Below are 17,582 nucleotides of genomic sequence, written 5' to 3' on the forward strand. Positions count from 1 at the left end.
GCTTCTTAGAGGAACTACCTTGGAACATCTTCCTAAGCATAATGTTTTTCTCTGAAAAATTCTGAAATTTTTAGTAACTTCAAACAAAAGTGAACCAACTTCAATAAAACTGATAGCAACTACTCCTACAAGTGCCTAGAGCCTATATCAAGCATTAGAACTACTTGGAACCATATAAATTTGACATGCAAGCTCAAGAACATGGTCACCTATGCAGCACAAATTTGCAAAGAATAAAGCACTAGAACAAAAACTAATTGGACCAATGGAGGAGTCACATACCAAGGAACAGTCTCCCCAAGCAGTTTTGCGAGAGGTGCTTTGAGCAAGGAGATCGAAAATCACAGCAAAAGTGGCTGGAACTCGTGCTTGAGTTGGTTTTTCGGGTTTGTGTGCGACAGAGGAAGAAGATGGGTGCTGGGATAAGTGGAGGAGGGCCACCATGGGCCCACGAGGCAGGGGGCGCACCCTATGGGGGGGGGGCGCCCACCACCCTCGTGGCCAGGTGGCAGCTCCTCCCGTGGTAATTTTTTCATAGTAAATCCACAAATATTCCCGAAAAAATCATATTAAATTGGCATGGCATTCTGAGGACTTTTATTTTTAGGATATTTTTATATTACACGGATAAGCCAGGAAACAGACAGAAAAATACTATTTCTACTGTATTTCTACTAAATAACAGAAAATATAGAGAGGGTACAGAAGGTTGTGCTTCTAGTTTCATCCATCTCATGCTCATCAAAAAGAATCCACTAACAAGGTTGATCAAGTCTTGTTAACAAACTCATTCCGATAGTCATGAAACCGGAGAAATTTCGAATAACACTAAGTTACCTCAACGGGGATATGCACATCCCCTATAATAAGTATATCATATTTCTTTTTGACCGCAGGAAGAGGAATTTCAAAACCTCCAATTATAATCGATGGAATTTTTCCAATGGAGTTGATACTATGAACTTGAGGTTGTTTCCTCGGAAAGTGTACCATATGCTCATTACCATTAACATGAAAAGTGACATTGCCTTTATTGCAATCAATAACAGCCCCTTCAGTATTAAGAAAAGGTCTTCCAAGAATAATAGACATACTATCATCCTCGGGAATATCAAGAATAACGAAGTCCGTTAAAATGGTAACGTTTGCAACCACAACAGGCACGTCCTCACAAATACCGACAGGTATAGCAGTTGATTTATCAGCCATTTGCAAAGATATTTCAGTAGGTGTCAGCTTATTCAAGTCAAGTCTACGATATAAAGAGAGAGGCATAACACTAACACCGGCTCCAAGATCACATAAAGCAGTTTTAATATAATTTCTTTTAATGGAGCAAGGTATAGTGGGTACTCCGGGATCTCCAAGTTTCTTTGGTATTCCACCCTTAAAAGTATAATTAGCAAGCATGGTGGAAATTTCAGCTTCCGGTATCTTTCTTTTATTAGTAATAATATTCTTCATATATTTAGCATAAGGATTTGTTTTAAGCACATCAGTTAATCGCATACGCAAAAAGATAGGCCTAATCATTTCAGCAAAGTGCTCAAAATCCTCATCATCCTTCTTCTGGATGGTTTTGGAGGAAAAGGCATGGGTTTCTGAACCCAAGGTTCTCTTTCTTTCCCATTTTTCCTAACAACAAAGTCTCTTTTATCATAACGTTGATTCTTTGATTGTGGGTTATCAAGATCAACAGCAGGTTCAATTTCTACATCATTATCATTACTAGGATGAGCATTAACATGAACATCATCATTAACATTTTCATTAGGTTCATGTTCATTACCAGATTGTGTTTCAGCATCAGGCATAGAGATATCATTTGGATTATCAGGTGGTTCAGCAATAGGTTCACTAGAAGTTTGCACAGTTCTATCATTTTTCTTCTTCTTCTTTTTATAAGAACTAGGAACATCAATATTATTTCTTTGAGAATCTTGCTCGATTCTCTTGGGGTGGCCTTCAGGATACAAAGGTTCCTGATTCATTCTACCAGTTCTAGTAGCCACTCTAACAACATAATCATTTTGCTTACTATTCATTTCATCAAGCACTTCTTTTTGAGCCTTAAGTACTTGTTCTACTTGAGTGGTAACCATAGAAGCATGTTTGCTAACAAGTTTAAGTTCACCTTTAATATTAGCCATATAATCACCCAAGTGTCTAATCATATAAGCATTTTCTTTTAGTTGTCTACCAAAATAAGCATTGAAGTCGTCTTGCTTAAACATAAAGTTATCAAACTCATCCAAGCACTGACTAGCAATTTTAGTAGGAGGGACTTCAACTTTATCATATCTATAGAGAGAATTTACCTTTACTACCTGTGTCGGGATATCGGGATCAGGAGGTTCTTCAATAAATAAAGAATTAAGATCATATGTTTCTTCAACAGGTGGTGAATTAAGACCATGTATTTCTTCAATAGGAGGTAAATTCTTAACATCTTCAGCTTTAATACCTTTTTATTTCATAGATTTCTTTGCCTCTTGCATATCTTTGGGACTGAGGAATAGAACACCTCTCTTCCTCAGAGTTGGTTTAAGAATAGGCTCAGTAATTGGAGCAGGAGCTGGCTCAGGAGGTGCCCAATTATTTTCATTTGTCAACATATTATTCAATAGAATTTCAGCTTCATCTGGTGTTCTTTCCCTGAAAAGAGAACCAGCACAACTATCCAGGTAATCTCTGGAAGCATCGGTTAGTCCATTATAAAAGATATCAAGTATTTCAGGTTTCTTAAGAGGATGATCAGGCAAAGCATTAAGTAACTTGAGAAGCCTCCCCCAAGCTTGTGGGAGACTCTCTTCTTTAATTTGCACGAAATTGTATATTTCCCTCAAAGTAGCTTGTTTTTTATGAGCAGGGAAATATTTAGCAGAGAAGTAATAAATCATATCCTGGGGACTACACACACAACCAGGATCAAGGGAATTAAACCATATCTTAGCATCACCCTTTAATGAGAAAGGAAATATTTTGAGTAAATAGAGGTAAAGTGATCTCTCATTATTAGTGAATAGGGAAGCTATATCATTTAACTTAGTAAGATGTGCCACAACAATTTCAGATTCATAGCCATAAAATGGATCAGATTCAACCAAAGTAATTATATCAGGATCAATAGAGAATTCATAATCTTTATCAGGAACACATATAGGTGAAGTAGCAAAAGCAAGATCGGGTTTCATTTTATCTCTAAGTGATTCTTTGTTCCATTTAATTAATAACCTCTTAAGCTCATATCTATCTCTGCAAGCTAAAATAGCTAAAGAAGCATCTTGATCAAATAAATAACCCTCAGTAATAACAGGCATATTTTCATCATCACTATCATCATCGTATTCAGATTCAATTATTTCTTTTTCTCTAGCCCTAGAAATTTGTTCTTCTAGAAAATCACTAAGTGGCACAGTAGTATCAGGCATAGAAGCAGTTTCATCATTAGTATCATGCATAGCAGAAGTGGCATCATCAATAATATGCGACATATCAGAATGAATAGCAGAAGCAGGTGTAGGTGTCGCAAACTTACTCATAACAGAAGGTGAATCAAGTGCAGAGCTAGATGGCAGTTCCTTACCTCCCCTCGTAGTTGAGGGATAGATCTTGGTTTTTGGATCTCTCAAGTTCTTCATAGTGTCCAGCAGATATAAATCCCAAGTGACTCAAAGAATGGAGCTATGCTCCTCGGCAACAGCGCCAGAAAAAGGTCTTGATAACCCACAAGTATAGGGGATCGCAACAGTTTTCGAGGGTAGAGTATTTAACCCAAATTTATTGATTCGACACAAGGGGAGCCAATGAATATTCTCAAGTATTAGCAGCTGAGTTGTCAATTCAACCACACCTAGAAACTTAGTATCTGCAGCAAAGTGTTTAGTAGCACAGTAATATGATAGTGGTGGTAACGACAACAAAAGTAAAGACAACAAAAGTAATGTTTTTGGTATTTTGTAGTGATTGTAACAGTAGCAGCGGGAAAGTAAATAAGCGTAAACCAGTATATGGAAAACTCGTAGGCACCGGATTAGTGATGGATAATTATGCCAGATGCGGTTCATCATGTAACAGTGATAACATAGGGTGACACAGAACTAGCTCCAGTTCGTCAATGTAATGTAGGCATGTATTCCGTATATAGTCATACGTGCTTATGGAAAAGAACTTGCATGACATCTTTTGTCCTACCCTCCCATGGCAGCGGGGTCCTATTGGAAACTAAGGGATATTAAGGCCTCCTTTTAATAGAGAACCGGAACAAAGCATTAACACATAGTGAATACATGAACTCCTCAAACTATGGTCATCACCGGGAGTGGTCCCGATTATTGTCACTTCGGGGTTGCCGGATCATAACACATAGTAGGTGACTATAGACTTGCAAGGTAGGATCAATAACTCACATATATTCATGAAAACATAATAGGTTCAGATCTGAAATCATGGCACTCGGGCCCTAGTGACAAGCATTAAGCATAGCAAAGTCATAGCGACATCAATCTCAGAACATAGTGGATACTAGGGATCAAACCCTAACAAAACTAACTCGATTACATGATAAATCTCATCCAACCCATCACCGTCCAGCAAGCCTACGATGGAATTACTCACGCACGGCGGTGAGCATCATGAAATTGGTGATGGAGGATGGTTGATGATGACGACGGCGACGAATCCCCCTCTCCGGAGCCCCGAACGGACTCCGGATCAGCCCTCCCGAGAGGTTTTAGGGCTTGGCGGCGGCTCCATATCGTAAAACGCGATGATTTCTTCTCTCTGATTTTTTCTCTCCGAAAGCAAATATATAGAGTTGGAGTTGGCGTCGGAGGGTCAACAGGGGGCCCACGAGGTAGGGCCCCCCCACCCTCGTGGAAAGGGTGTGGCCCCCCTATTCTTCATATTTGGCGAGGATTTTTTATTGTTTTTTCTAAGACCTCCCGTGGAGTTTTAGGTCATTTCGAGAATATTTGTTTTCTACACATAAAACAACATCATGGTAATTCTGCTGAAAACAGCGCCAGTCCGGGTTAGTTCCATTCAAATCATACAAGATAGAGTCCAAAACAAGGGAAAAATTGTTTGGAAAAGTAGATACGATGGAGACGTATCAGCTAGCAAGAAAATCTCTAAATTCAGATTTGCGAGGATCCCTTATACTACCCCATTGCGGAAGTTTGCAAGCAGTGGTAAAATCCTCTAAGTCCATACTGTAAGATTTATCATAAAGATCAAACAGGATAGTTGGAGAATTATGTGAAGTTGAAAATTCAAGCCTCCTCACAAAGGTACTGGTGAGATAGTGATAATGGCTGCACTGCTCTTCCTCGAAGCTCACAAGATCAGCGTTACGCAAATATGCGTTGAATTCTTCCTTAATTCCTGCTCAATCCATAAAGTTCTCAGAAGGCCATTCACAAGGACGCACTAGAGCGTCTCTTGGTGGCTCGTCATCAGCATCACGCATTGCAAGCCAGGGTCCTTGCTACCTTAAAGAACCACCTTGGAACATTTTCCTAAGCATATTTCTTCCTCTGAAAAATTCTCAAAAATTTTAGTAACTTCAAAATAAAAGTAAACCAAACTCAATAATACTGATAGCAACTACTCCTAGAAGTGCCTAGAGCCTATATCATGCATCAAAACTACTTGGAACCATATAAATTTGACATGCAAGCTCAAGAACAGGTTCACCTAAGCAGCAAAAATTTGCAATGAATAAAGCACTAGAACAAAAACTAATTGGACCAATGGAGGAGTCACATACCAAGGAACAATCTCCCCGAGCAGTTTGTGAGAGGTGCTTTGAGCAAGGAGATCGAAAATGGCAGCAAGATGAGCTAGAACTCATTCTTGAGCTGGATATTCGTGTTTGTGGGAGGAATATGAAGTGTGTGGGTGCAGGAATAAGTGGAGGAGGGCCACCATGGGCCCACGAGGCAGGGGCACGCCCTCCACCCTCGTGGGCAGGTGGTTGACCCCCCTACTGTGTTCTCAGTGCCAAATATTCTCAAATACTATGGAAAAAATCATATTTAAATTTCAGGGCATTTGGAGAACTTTCATTTTTGAGGTATTTTTATATTGCACGGATAATCAGATAAGAGACAGAAAAATATTTGTTTTTATTTTATTTAATATAAATAACAGAAAGTAAACATGGGGTACAGAAGGTTGTGCCTTCTAGTTTCATCCATCTCATGATCATCAAAAGGAATCCACTAACAAGGTTGATCAAGTCTTGTTAACGAACTCATTCCGAATAACATGGAACCGGAGAAATTTCAAATAACACTATGTTACCTCAACAGGGATATGCGCATCCCCAATAATAAGAATATCATATTTCTTCTTGACAGTAAGAAGAGGAAATTCAAAACCTCCAAATATAATTGATGGCATTTTCCCAATAGAGTTGATACTGTGAACTTGAGGTTGTTTCCTCGGAAAGTGTACCGTATGCTCATTACCATTAACATGAAAAGTGACATTTCCTTTAGTGCAATCAATAACAGCCCCTGCAGTATTCAAAAAGGGTCTTCCAAGAATAGTAGACATACTATCGTCCTCGGGGATATCAAGAATAACAAAGTCTGTTAAAATAGTAACATTTCAACTACAACAGACACATCCTCACAAATACCGACAGGTATAGCAGTTGATTTATCAGCCATTTGCAAAGATATTTCAGTAGGTGTCAACTTATTTAAATCAAGTCTATGATATAAAGAGAGAGGCATAACACTAACACCGGCTCCAAGATCACAGAAAGCAGTTTTAACATAGTTTCTTTTAATAGAGCGTGGTATAGTGGGTACTCCTGGATCTCCAAGTTCCTTTGGTATTCCACCCTTAAAAGTATAATTAACAAGCATGGTGGAAATTTCAGCTTCCGGTATATTTCTTTTATTTGTATAATATCTTTCATGTACTTAGCATAAGGAATGGTTTTGAGCATATCAGTTAATCGCATACGCAAAAATATAGGTCTAATCATTTCAGCAAATCGCTCAAAATCCTCATCATCCTTTTTCTTGGATGGCTTGGGAGGAAAAGGCATGGGTTTCTGAACCCAAGGCTCTCTTTCTTTACCATGTTTCCTAGCAACAAAATCTTTCTTATCATAACGTTGATTCTTTGATTGTGGGTTATCAAGATCAACAACAGGTTCAATTTCTATATCATTATCATTACTAGGTTGAGCATCATTATGAACATTATCATTAACATTACCACTAGTTTCAGGTTCATTACTAGATTGAGTTTCAGCATCAAAAATAGAAATATCATTTGGATTCTCAGGTGTTTCAACAATAGGATCACTAGAAGCATGCAAAGTCCTATCATTTTTCGTTTTCTTCCTTTTAGAAGGACTAGGTGCATCTATATTATTTCTCTGAGAATCTTGCTCAATTCTCTTAGGATGGCCTTCAGGATACAAATGTTCATGAGTCATTCTACCAGTTCTAGTAGCCACTCTAAGATCATAATGATTATCTTTACTATTCAATTCATTGAGCAAATCATTTTGATCTTTAAGTACTTGTTCTACTTGAGTGGTACCCATAGAAGCATGTTTACTAAGAAGTTTAAGTTCACCTTTAACATTAGCCGTATAATCACCCAAGTGTTCAAGCATATTTGAATTGTATTTCAATTGTCTACCAAAATAAGCATTAAAATCTTCTTGATTAGCCATAAATTTATCAAACTCATCTAAGCATGGGCTAGCAAATTTAGTAAATGGGATTTCAGCTTTATCATATCTATAGAGAGAATTTACCTTTACTACCCATGTCGGGTTATCAAGACCATGAGTTTCTTCAATAGGTAAAGGATTAAGATTATATGTTTCTTCAATGGGCGGTAAATTAAGACCATGTATTTCTTCAATAGTAGGCAAATTCTTAACATCTTCATCTTTAATACCTTTTTCTTTCATAGATTTCTTTGCCTCTTTCATATCTTCAGGACTGAGAAATAGAATACCCCTCTTCTTCGGAGTTGGTTTAGGATTAGGCTCAGGAATTGGCTCCGAAGGTGTCCAATTATTTTCATTTGTCAACATATTATTCAATAGAATTTCAGCTTCATCCGGTGTTCTTCCCCTGAAAATAGAGCCAGCACAATTATCGAGGTAATCTCTGGAGGCATCAGTTAGTCCATTATAAAAGATATCAAGTATTTCATTTTTCTTAAGATGATGATCAGGCAAAGCATTAAGTAATTCGAGAAGCCTCCCCCAAGCTTGTGGGAGACTCTCTTCTTCAATTTGCACAAAATTATATATATCCCTTAAAGTAACTTGTTTCTTATGAGCAGGGAAATATTTAGCAGAGATGTAATAAATCATATCCTGGGGACTACGCACACAACCAGGATCAAGAGAATTAAACCATATCTTAGCATCACCTTTTAATGAGAACGGAAATATTTTAAGAATATAAAAGTAATGAGTTCTCTCATCTTTAGTGAACAGGGTGCCTATATCATTTAATTTATTAAGATGTGCCACAACAGTTTCAGATTCATAACCATGAAAAGGATCAAATTCAACCAAAGTAATTATATCAGGATCAACAGAGAATTCATAATCCTTATTAGTAACAAAGATAGGTGAAGTAGCAAAAGCAGGGTCAGGTTTCATTCTAGCATTTAGAGATTGCTTACTCCATTTAGCTAATAACCTTTTGAGTTCATTTCTATTTTTGCAAGCTAAAATAGCTAAAGAAGCTTCTTGATCAAATACATAACCCTTAGGAATAACAAGTGATTCTTCATCATCACTTTCATGAGATTCAATATTTTCAATCTCTCTAGCCCTAGCAAGTTGTTCATCAAGAAAATCACTAAGAGGCATAGTAGTATCAGGCATAGAGGTAGTTTCATCATAAGTATCATGCATAGCAGAAGTGGCATCATCAATAACATGCGACATATCAGAATGAATAGCAGAAGCAGGTGTAGGTGTCGCAAACTTACTCATAACAGAAGGTGAATCAAGTGCAGAGCTAGATGGCAGTTCCTTACCTCCCCTCGTAGTTGAGGGATAGATCTTGGTTTTTCGATCTCTCAAGTTCTTCATAATGATAAGCAGATATATATCCCAAGTGACTCAAAGAATAGAGCTATGCTCCCCAGCAACGGCGCTAGAAAATAGTCTTGATAACCCACAAGTATAGGGGATCGCAACAGTTTTCCAGGGTAGAGTATTCAACCCAAATTTATTGATTCGACACAAGGGGAGCCAAAGAATATTCTCAAGTATTAGCAGCTGAGTTGTCAATTCAACCACACCTGGAAACTTAATATCTGCAGCAAAGTGTTTAGTAGCAAAAGGTAACAGTAGTAGAAGTAATGTTTGTGGTATTTTGTAGTGATCATAGCAATATCAGCGGAAAAGTAAATAAGCAAAGAACACTATATGGAAAGCTCGTAGGCAATTGATCGGTGATGGAGAATTATGCCGGATGTGGTTCATCATGTAACAGTCATAACCTAGGGTGACACAGAAATAGCTCCAGTTCATTGATATAATGTAGGCATGTATTTCGAATATAGTCATACGTGCTTATGGAAAAGAACTTGCATGACATCTTTTGTCCTACCCTCCCGTGGCAGTGGGGTCCTTACGGAAACTAAGGGATATTAAGGCCTCCTTTTAATAGAGAACCAGAACAAAGCATTAACACATGGTGAATACATGAACTCCTCAAACTACGGTCATCACCGGTAAGTATCCCGATTATTGTCACTTCGGGGTTAATGGATCATAACACATAATAGGTGACTATAGACTTGTAAGATAGGATCAAGAATAGTCATATATTAATGAAAACATAATAGGTTCAGATCTGAAATCAATGCACTCGGGCCCTAGTGACAAGCATTAAGCATAGCAAAGTCATAGCAACATCAATCTTAGAGCATAGTGGACACTAGGGATCAAACCCTAACAAAACTAACTCGATTACATGATAGATCCCATCCGACCCATCACCGTCCAGCAAGCTTACGATGGAATTACTCACGCACGGCAGTGAGCATCATGAAATTGGTGATGGAGGATGGTTGATGATGACGATGGCGATGGATTCCCCTCTCCGGAGCCCTGAATGGACTCCAGATCAACCCTCCCGAGAGGTTTTAGGGCTTGGCGGTGGCTCCGTATTGTAAAACGCGATGATTTCTTCTCTCTGATCTTTTTCTCCTCGAAACTCAATATATGGAGCTGGAGTTGGCATCGGAGAGGCAACAGGGGGCCTAGGAGGTAGGGGCGCGCCCCACCCTCATGGAGAGACAGTGCCCCCCCTGGCCTTCATATTTTGCAGGTATTTTTCTAATTTTCTGAAAAGTGGCTCCATGAAGTTTCAGGTCGTTCCGAGAATGTTTGTTTCTGCACATAAATAACACCATGGTAATTCTGCTGAAAACAGCGTCAGTCTGGGTTAGTTCCATTCAAAGCATGCAAGTTAGAGTCCAAAACAAGGGCAAAAGTGTTTGGAAAAGTAGATACGACGGAGACATACCACCTGTGCACAAGTAAAGGGGTACAAAGGAGAGCCCCTACTTTTGTACACCGATAGGAGCCCCCGGGCCTGGGCCACACATAAGCCCGACGCGTTGTTGGGCTAGGCCCAAAACGGTGCGCGGGCACGCGGGGCGGAGTTTTTATTGCAGTAACCTCTTCGCTGGTTATGCTTCCCCACGACCCACATTGAATGCGCGACGTGGGGGTCGTGTGTGACGCGGAGGTCATGCGCGGAGTGACCATAACATGCTTGCGTCACTTCGTGGTTTCAATAGTAAAGAGGCGGTCCGCGTTCTCCTCACAAAAACAGAGGGAGCTACAGAGGCATGACTCATTTACTAAATAGACTTGGGTCGTGGCCATCATGGCGCTGTTGGAAATATGCCCTAGAGGCAATAATAAAATGATTATTATATTTCCTTGTTCATGATAATTGTCTATTATTCATGCTTTAATTGTATTATCTGGAAATCGTAATACATGTGTGAATACATAGACCACAATGTGTCCCTAGTGAGCCTCTAGTTGACTAGCTCGTTGATCAACAGATAGTCATGGTTTCCTGGCTATGGACATGGGGATGTCATTGATAACGGGATCACATCATTAGGAGAATGATGTGATGGACAAGACCCAATCCTAAACATAGCACAAGATCGTATAGTTCGTTTGCTAGAGTTTTTCCAATGTCAAGTATCTTTTCCTTAGACCATGAGATCGTACAACTCCCGGATATCGTAGGAGTTCTCAGGGTATACCAAACGTCACAACGTAACTGGGTGACTATAAAGGTATACTACGGGTATCTCCGAAAGTGTCTGTTAGGTTGACACGGATCAAGACTGGGATTTGTCACTCCGTATGACGGAGAGGTATCTCTGGGCCCACTCGGTAATGCATCATCATAATGAGCTCAAAGTGACCAAGTGTCTGGTCACGGGATCATGCATTATGGTACGAGTAAAGTGACTTGCCGGTAACGAGATTGAACGAGGTATGGGGATACCGACGATCGAATCTCGGGCAAGTAACGTACCGATTGACAAAGGGAATTGTATACGGGGTTGCTTGAATCCTCGACATCGTGGTTCATCCGATGAGATCATCGAGGAGCATGTGGGAGCCAACATGGGTATCCAGATCCCGCTGTTGGTTATTGACCGGAGAGCCGTCTCGGTCATGTCTACATGTCTCCCGAACCCGTAGGGTCTACACACTTAAGGTTCGGTGACGCTAGGGTTGTAGAGATATGAATATGCAGTAACCCGAAAGTTGTTCGGAGTCCCGGATGAGATCCTGGACGTCACGAGGAGTTCCGAAATGGTCCGGAGGTGAAGTTTTATATATAGGAAGTCCAGTTTCGGCCATCGGGAGAGTTTCAGGGTCACCGGTATTGTACCGGGACCACCGGAAGGGTCCCGGGGGTCCACCGGGTGGGGCCACCCATCTCGGAGGGCCCCATGGGCCAAAGTGGGGAGGGGAACCAGCCCATAGTGGGCTGGTGCGCCCCCCTTGGCCCACCCCATGCGCCTAGTGTTGGGAACCCTAGGGTGGGGGGCACCCCACCTGGCTTGGGGGGCACTCCACCCCTTGGCCGCCGTCCCCCCTAGGAGTTCCGTCGAAATCCGTTGAGACGACACCGTATGAATTATGGTTTGGGAAGAAGCCTAAGATGTCATTTCTAAAAGCTTGGGGATGCGATGCTTATGTCAAGAAACTTCAACCTGAAAAGCTCGAACCCAAGTCGGAAAAATGCATCTTCCTAGGATACCCTAAAGAAACTATTGGGTATACCTTCTACCTCAGATCCGAAGGCAAGATCTTTGTTGCCAAGAATGGATCCTTTCTAGAGAAGGAGTTTCTCTCGAAAGAAGTAAGTGGGAGGAAAGTAGAACATGATGAAGTATTACCTCTTGAACCGGAAAGTGGCACAACTCAGGAAAATGTTCCTGTGGTGCCTGCACCAATTGGAGAGGAAGTTAATGATGATGATCAAGATACTTCTGGTCAAGCTCCTACTGAACTTCGAAGGTCCACAAGGACACGTTCCGCACCAGAGTGGTACGGCAACCCTGTCTTGGAAATCATGTTGTTAGACAACGGTGAACCTTCAAACTATGAAGAAGCGATGGCGGGCCCAGATTCCGACAAATGGCTGGAAGCCATGAAATCCGAGATAGGATCCATGTATGAAAATGAAGTATGGACTTTGACTGACTTGCCTGATGATCGGCGAGCCATAGAAAATAAATGGATCTTTAAGAAGAAGACAGACGCGGATGGTAATGTGACCATCTATAAAGCTAGGCTTGTCGCTAAGTGTTATCGACAAGTTCAAGGGATTGACTACGATGAGACATTCTCTCCCGTAGCAAAGCTGAAGTCCGTCCGAATCATGTTAGCAATTGCCGCATACTATGATTATGAGATATGGCAAATGGATGTCAAAACAGCATTCCTTAATGGTTATCTTAAGGAAAAACTGTATATGATGCAGCGGGAAGGTTTTGTCGATCCTAAGAATGTTGACAAGGTGTGCAAGCTCCAACGCTCGATTTATGGGCTGGTGCAAGCATCTTGGAGTTGGAACATTCGCTTTGATGAGATGATCAAAGCGTTTGGGTTTATGCAGACTTATGGAGAAGCCTGCGTTTACAAGAAAGTGAGTGGGAGCTCTGTAGCATTTCTCATATTATATGTAGATGACATACTTTCGATGGGAAATAATATAGAGCTTTTGGACAGCATTAAGGCCTACTTGAATAAGACTTTTTCAATGAAGGACCTTGGAGAAGCTGCTTATATATTAGGCATCAAGATCTATAGACATAGATCAAGACGCCTCATAGGTCTTTCACAAAGCACATACCTTGATAAGATATTGACGAAGTTCAATATGGATCAGTCTAAGAATGGGTTCTTGCCTGTGTTGCAAGGTGTGAAATTGAGCTCAGCTCAATGTCCGACCACGACAGAAGATATAGAAGAGATGAGTGTCATCCCCTATGCCTCAGCCATAGGTTCTATTATGTATGCCATGCTGTGTACCAGACCTGATGTAAACCTTGCTGTAAGTTTGGTAGGTAGGTACCAAAGTAATCCCGGCAAGGAACACTGGAGAGCGGTCAAGAATATCCTGAAGTACGTGAAAAGGACTAAGGAAATGTTTCTCGTTTATGGAGGTGATGAAGAGCTCGTCGTAAAGGGTTACGTCGACGCTAGCTTCGACACAGATCTGGATGACTCTAAGTCACAAACCGGATACGTGTATATTTTGAATGGTGGGGCAGTAAGCTGGTGCAGTTGCAAGCAAAGCGTTGTGGCGGGATCTACATGTGAAGCGGAGTACATGGCAGCCTCGGAGGCAGCACACGAAGCAGTCTGGGTGAAGGATTTCATTACCGACCTAGGAGTCATACCCAATGCGTCGGGCCCGATGACTCTCTTCTGTGACAACACTGGAGCTATTACCCTTGCCAAGGAGCCCAGGTTTCACAGGAAGACCAGACATATCAAGCGTCACTTCAACTCCATTCGTGAAAGTGTTCAAAATGGAGACATAGAGATTTGTAAAGTACATACGGACCTGAATGTAGCAGATCCGTTGACTAAACCTCTCCCTAGAGCAAAACATGATCAACACCAGAATTCCATGGGTGTTCGATTCATCACAATGTAACTAGATGATTGACTCTAGTGCAAGTGGGAGACTGTTGGAAATATGCCCTAGAGGCAATAATAAAATGATTATTATATTTCCTTGTTCATGATAATTGTCTATTATTCATGCTTTAATTGTATTATCCGGAAATCGTAATACATGTGTGAATACATAGACCACAATGTGTCCCTAGTGAGCCTCTAGTTGACTAGCTCGTTGATCAACAGATAGTCATGGTTTCCTGGCTATGGACATGGGGATGTCATTGATAACGGGATCACATCATTAGGAGAATGATGTGATGGACAAGACCCAATCCTAAACATAGCACAAGATCGTATAGTTCGTTTGCTAGAGTTTTTCCAATGTCAAGTATCTTTTCCTTAGACCATGAGATCGTGTAACTCCCGGATACCGTAGGAGTGCTCTGGGTGTACCAAACGTCACAACGTAACTGGGTGACTATAAAGGTATACTACGGGTATCTCCGAAAGTGTCTGTTGGGTTGACACGGATCAAGACTGGGATTTGTCACTCCGTATGACGGAGAGGTATCTCTGGGCCCACTCGGTAATGCATCATCATAATGAGCTCAAAGTGACCAAGTGTCTGGTCACGGGATCATGCATTACGGTACGAGTAAAGTGACTTGCCGGTAACGAGATTGAACGAGGTATTGGGATACCGACGATCGAATCTCGGGCAAGTAACGTACCGATTGACAAAGGGAATTGTATACGGGGTTGCTTGAATCCTCGACATCGTGGTTCATCCGATGAGATCATCGAGGAGCATGTGGGAGCCAACATGGGTATCCAGATCCCGCTGTTGGTTATTGACCGGAGAGCCGTCTCGGTCATGTCTACATGTCTCCCGAACCCGTAGGGTCTACACACTTAAGGTTCGGTGACGCTAGGGTTGTAGAGATATGAATATGCAGTAACCCGAAAGTTGTTCGGAGTCCCGGATGAGATCCTGGACGTCACGAGGAGTTCCGGAATGGTCCGGAGGTGAAGAATTATATATAGGAAGTGCAGTTTCGGCCATCGGGAGAGTTTCGGGGTCACCGGTATTGTACCGGGACCACCGGAAGGGTCCCGGGGGTCCACCGGGTGGGGCCACCCATCCCGGAGGGCCCCATGGGCCAAAGTGGGGAGGGGAACCAGCCCATAGTGGGCTGGTGCGCCCCCCTTGGCCCACCCCATGCGCCTAGGGTTGGGAACCCTAGGGTGGGGGGGCGCCCCACCTGGCTTGGGGGGCACTCCACCCCTTGGCCGCCGCCCCCCCTAGGAGATCCCATCTCCTAGGGCCGGCGCACCCCCTAGGGGGCCTATATAAAGGGGGGAGGGAGGGGGCAGCCACACCCTTGAGTCTTGGCGCCTCCCTCTCCCCTGCTACACCTCTCCCTCTCGCAGTATAACGGCGAAGCCCTGCTGCGGTGACGCCCTGCATCCACCACCACGCCGTCGTGCTGCTGGATCTTCATCAACCTCTCCTCCCCCTTGCTGGATCAAGAAGGAGGAGACGTCACGCTGACCGTACGTGTGTTGAACACGGAGGTGCCGTCCGTTCGGCGCTAGGATCTCCGGTGATTTGGATCACGTCGAGTACGACTTCCTCATCCCCGTCCTTTGAACGCTTCCGCGCGTGATCTACAAAGGTATGTAGATGCAATCCGATCACTCGTTGCTAGATGAACTCATAGATGGATCTTGGTGAAACCGTAGGAAAATTTTTGTTTTCTGCAACGTTCCCCAACAGTGGCATCATGAGCTAGGTCTATGCGTAGTTCTCCTTGCACGAGTAGAACACAATTTGTTGTGGGCGTAGATGTTGTCAACTTTCTTGCCGCTACTAGTCTTATCTTGCTTCAGCGGTATTGTGGGATGAAGCGGCCCGGACCGACCTTACACGTACGCTTACGTGAGACTGGTTCCACCGACTGACATGCACTAGTTGCATAAGGTGGCTAGCGGGTGTCTGTCTCTCCCACTTTAGTTGGAGCGGATTCGATGAAAAGGGTCCTTATGAAGGGTAAATAGAAGTTGACAAATCACGTTGTGGCTATTACGTAGGTAAGAAAACGTTCTTGCTAGAACCCTTTTGCAGCCACGTAAAACTTGCAACAACAATTAGAGGACGTCTAACTTGTTTTTGCAGCAAGTGCTTTGTGATGTGATATGGCCAAAGTTGTGATGAATGATGAATGATATATATGTGATGTATGAGATCATGTTCTTGTAATAGGAATCACGACTTGCATGTCGATGAGTATGACAACCGGCAGGAGCCATAGGAGTTGTCTTTATTTTTTGTATGACCTGCGTGTCATTGAGAAACGCCATGTAAATTACTTTACTTTATTGCTAAACGTGTTAGCCATAGTAGTAGAAGTAATAGTTGGCGAGCAACTTCATGGAGACACGATGATGGAGATCATGATGATGGAGATCATGGTGTCATGCCGGTGACAAGATGATCATGGAGCCCCAAGATGGAGATCAAAGGAGCTATGTGATATTGGCCATATCATGTCACTATTATTATTTGATTGCATGTGATGTTTATCATGTTTTTGCATCTTGTTTACTTAGAACGGCGGTAGTAAATAAGATGATCCCTCATAATAATTTCAAGAAAGTGTTCCCCCTAACTGTGCACCGTTGCGACAGTTCGTTGTTTCGAAGCACCACGTGATGATCGGGTGTGATAGATTCCAACGTTCACATACAACGGGTGTAAGACAGATTTACACATGCAAACACTTAGGTTGACTTGACGAGCCTAGCATGTACAGACATGGCCTCGGAACACAGAAGACCGAAAGGTCGAGCATGAGTCGTATAGAAGATACGATCAACATGAAGATGTTCACCGATGTTGACTAGTCCGTCTCACGTGATGATCGGACACGGCCTAGTTAACTCGGATCATGTTATACTTAGATGACTGGAGGGATGTCTATCTAAGTGGGAGTTCATTATATAATTTGATTAGATGAACTTAATTATCATGAACTTAGTCTAAAATCTTTACAATATGTCTTGTAGATCAAATGGCCAACGTTGTCCTCAACTTCAACGCGTTCCTAGAGAAAACCAAGCTGAAAGACGATGGCAGCAACTATACGGACTGGGTCCGGAACCTGAGGATCATCCTCATAGCTGCCAAGAAAGATTATGTCCTACAAGCACCGCTAGGTGACGCACCCGTCCCACAGAACCAAGACGTTATGAACGCTTGGCAGACACGTGCTGATGATTACTCCCTCGTTCAGTGCGGCATGCTTTACAGCTTAGAACCGGGGCTCCAAAAGCGTTTTGAGCGACACGGAGCATATGAGATGTTCGAAGAGCTGAAAATGGTTTTCCAAGCTCATGCCCGGGT

The sequence above is a fragment of the Triticum aestivum genome, chromosome 4A (assembly GCF_018294505.1).
Source record: "Triticum aestivum cultivar Chinese Spring chromosome 4A, IWGSC CS RefSeq v2.1, whole genome shotgun sequence".
Taxonomy (NCBI): domain Eukaryota; kingdom Viridiplantae; phylum Streptophyta; class Magnoliopsida; order Poales; family Poaceae; genus Triticum; species Triticum aestivum.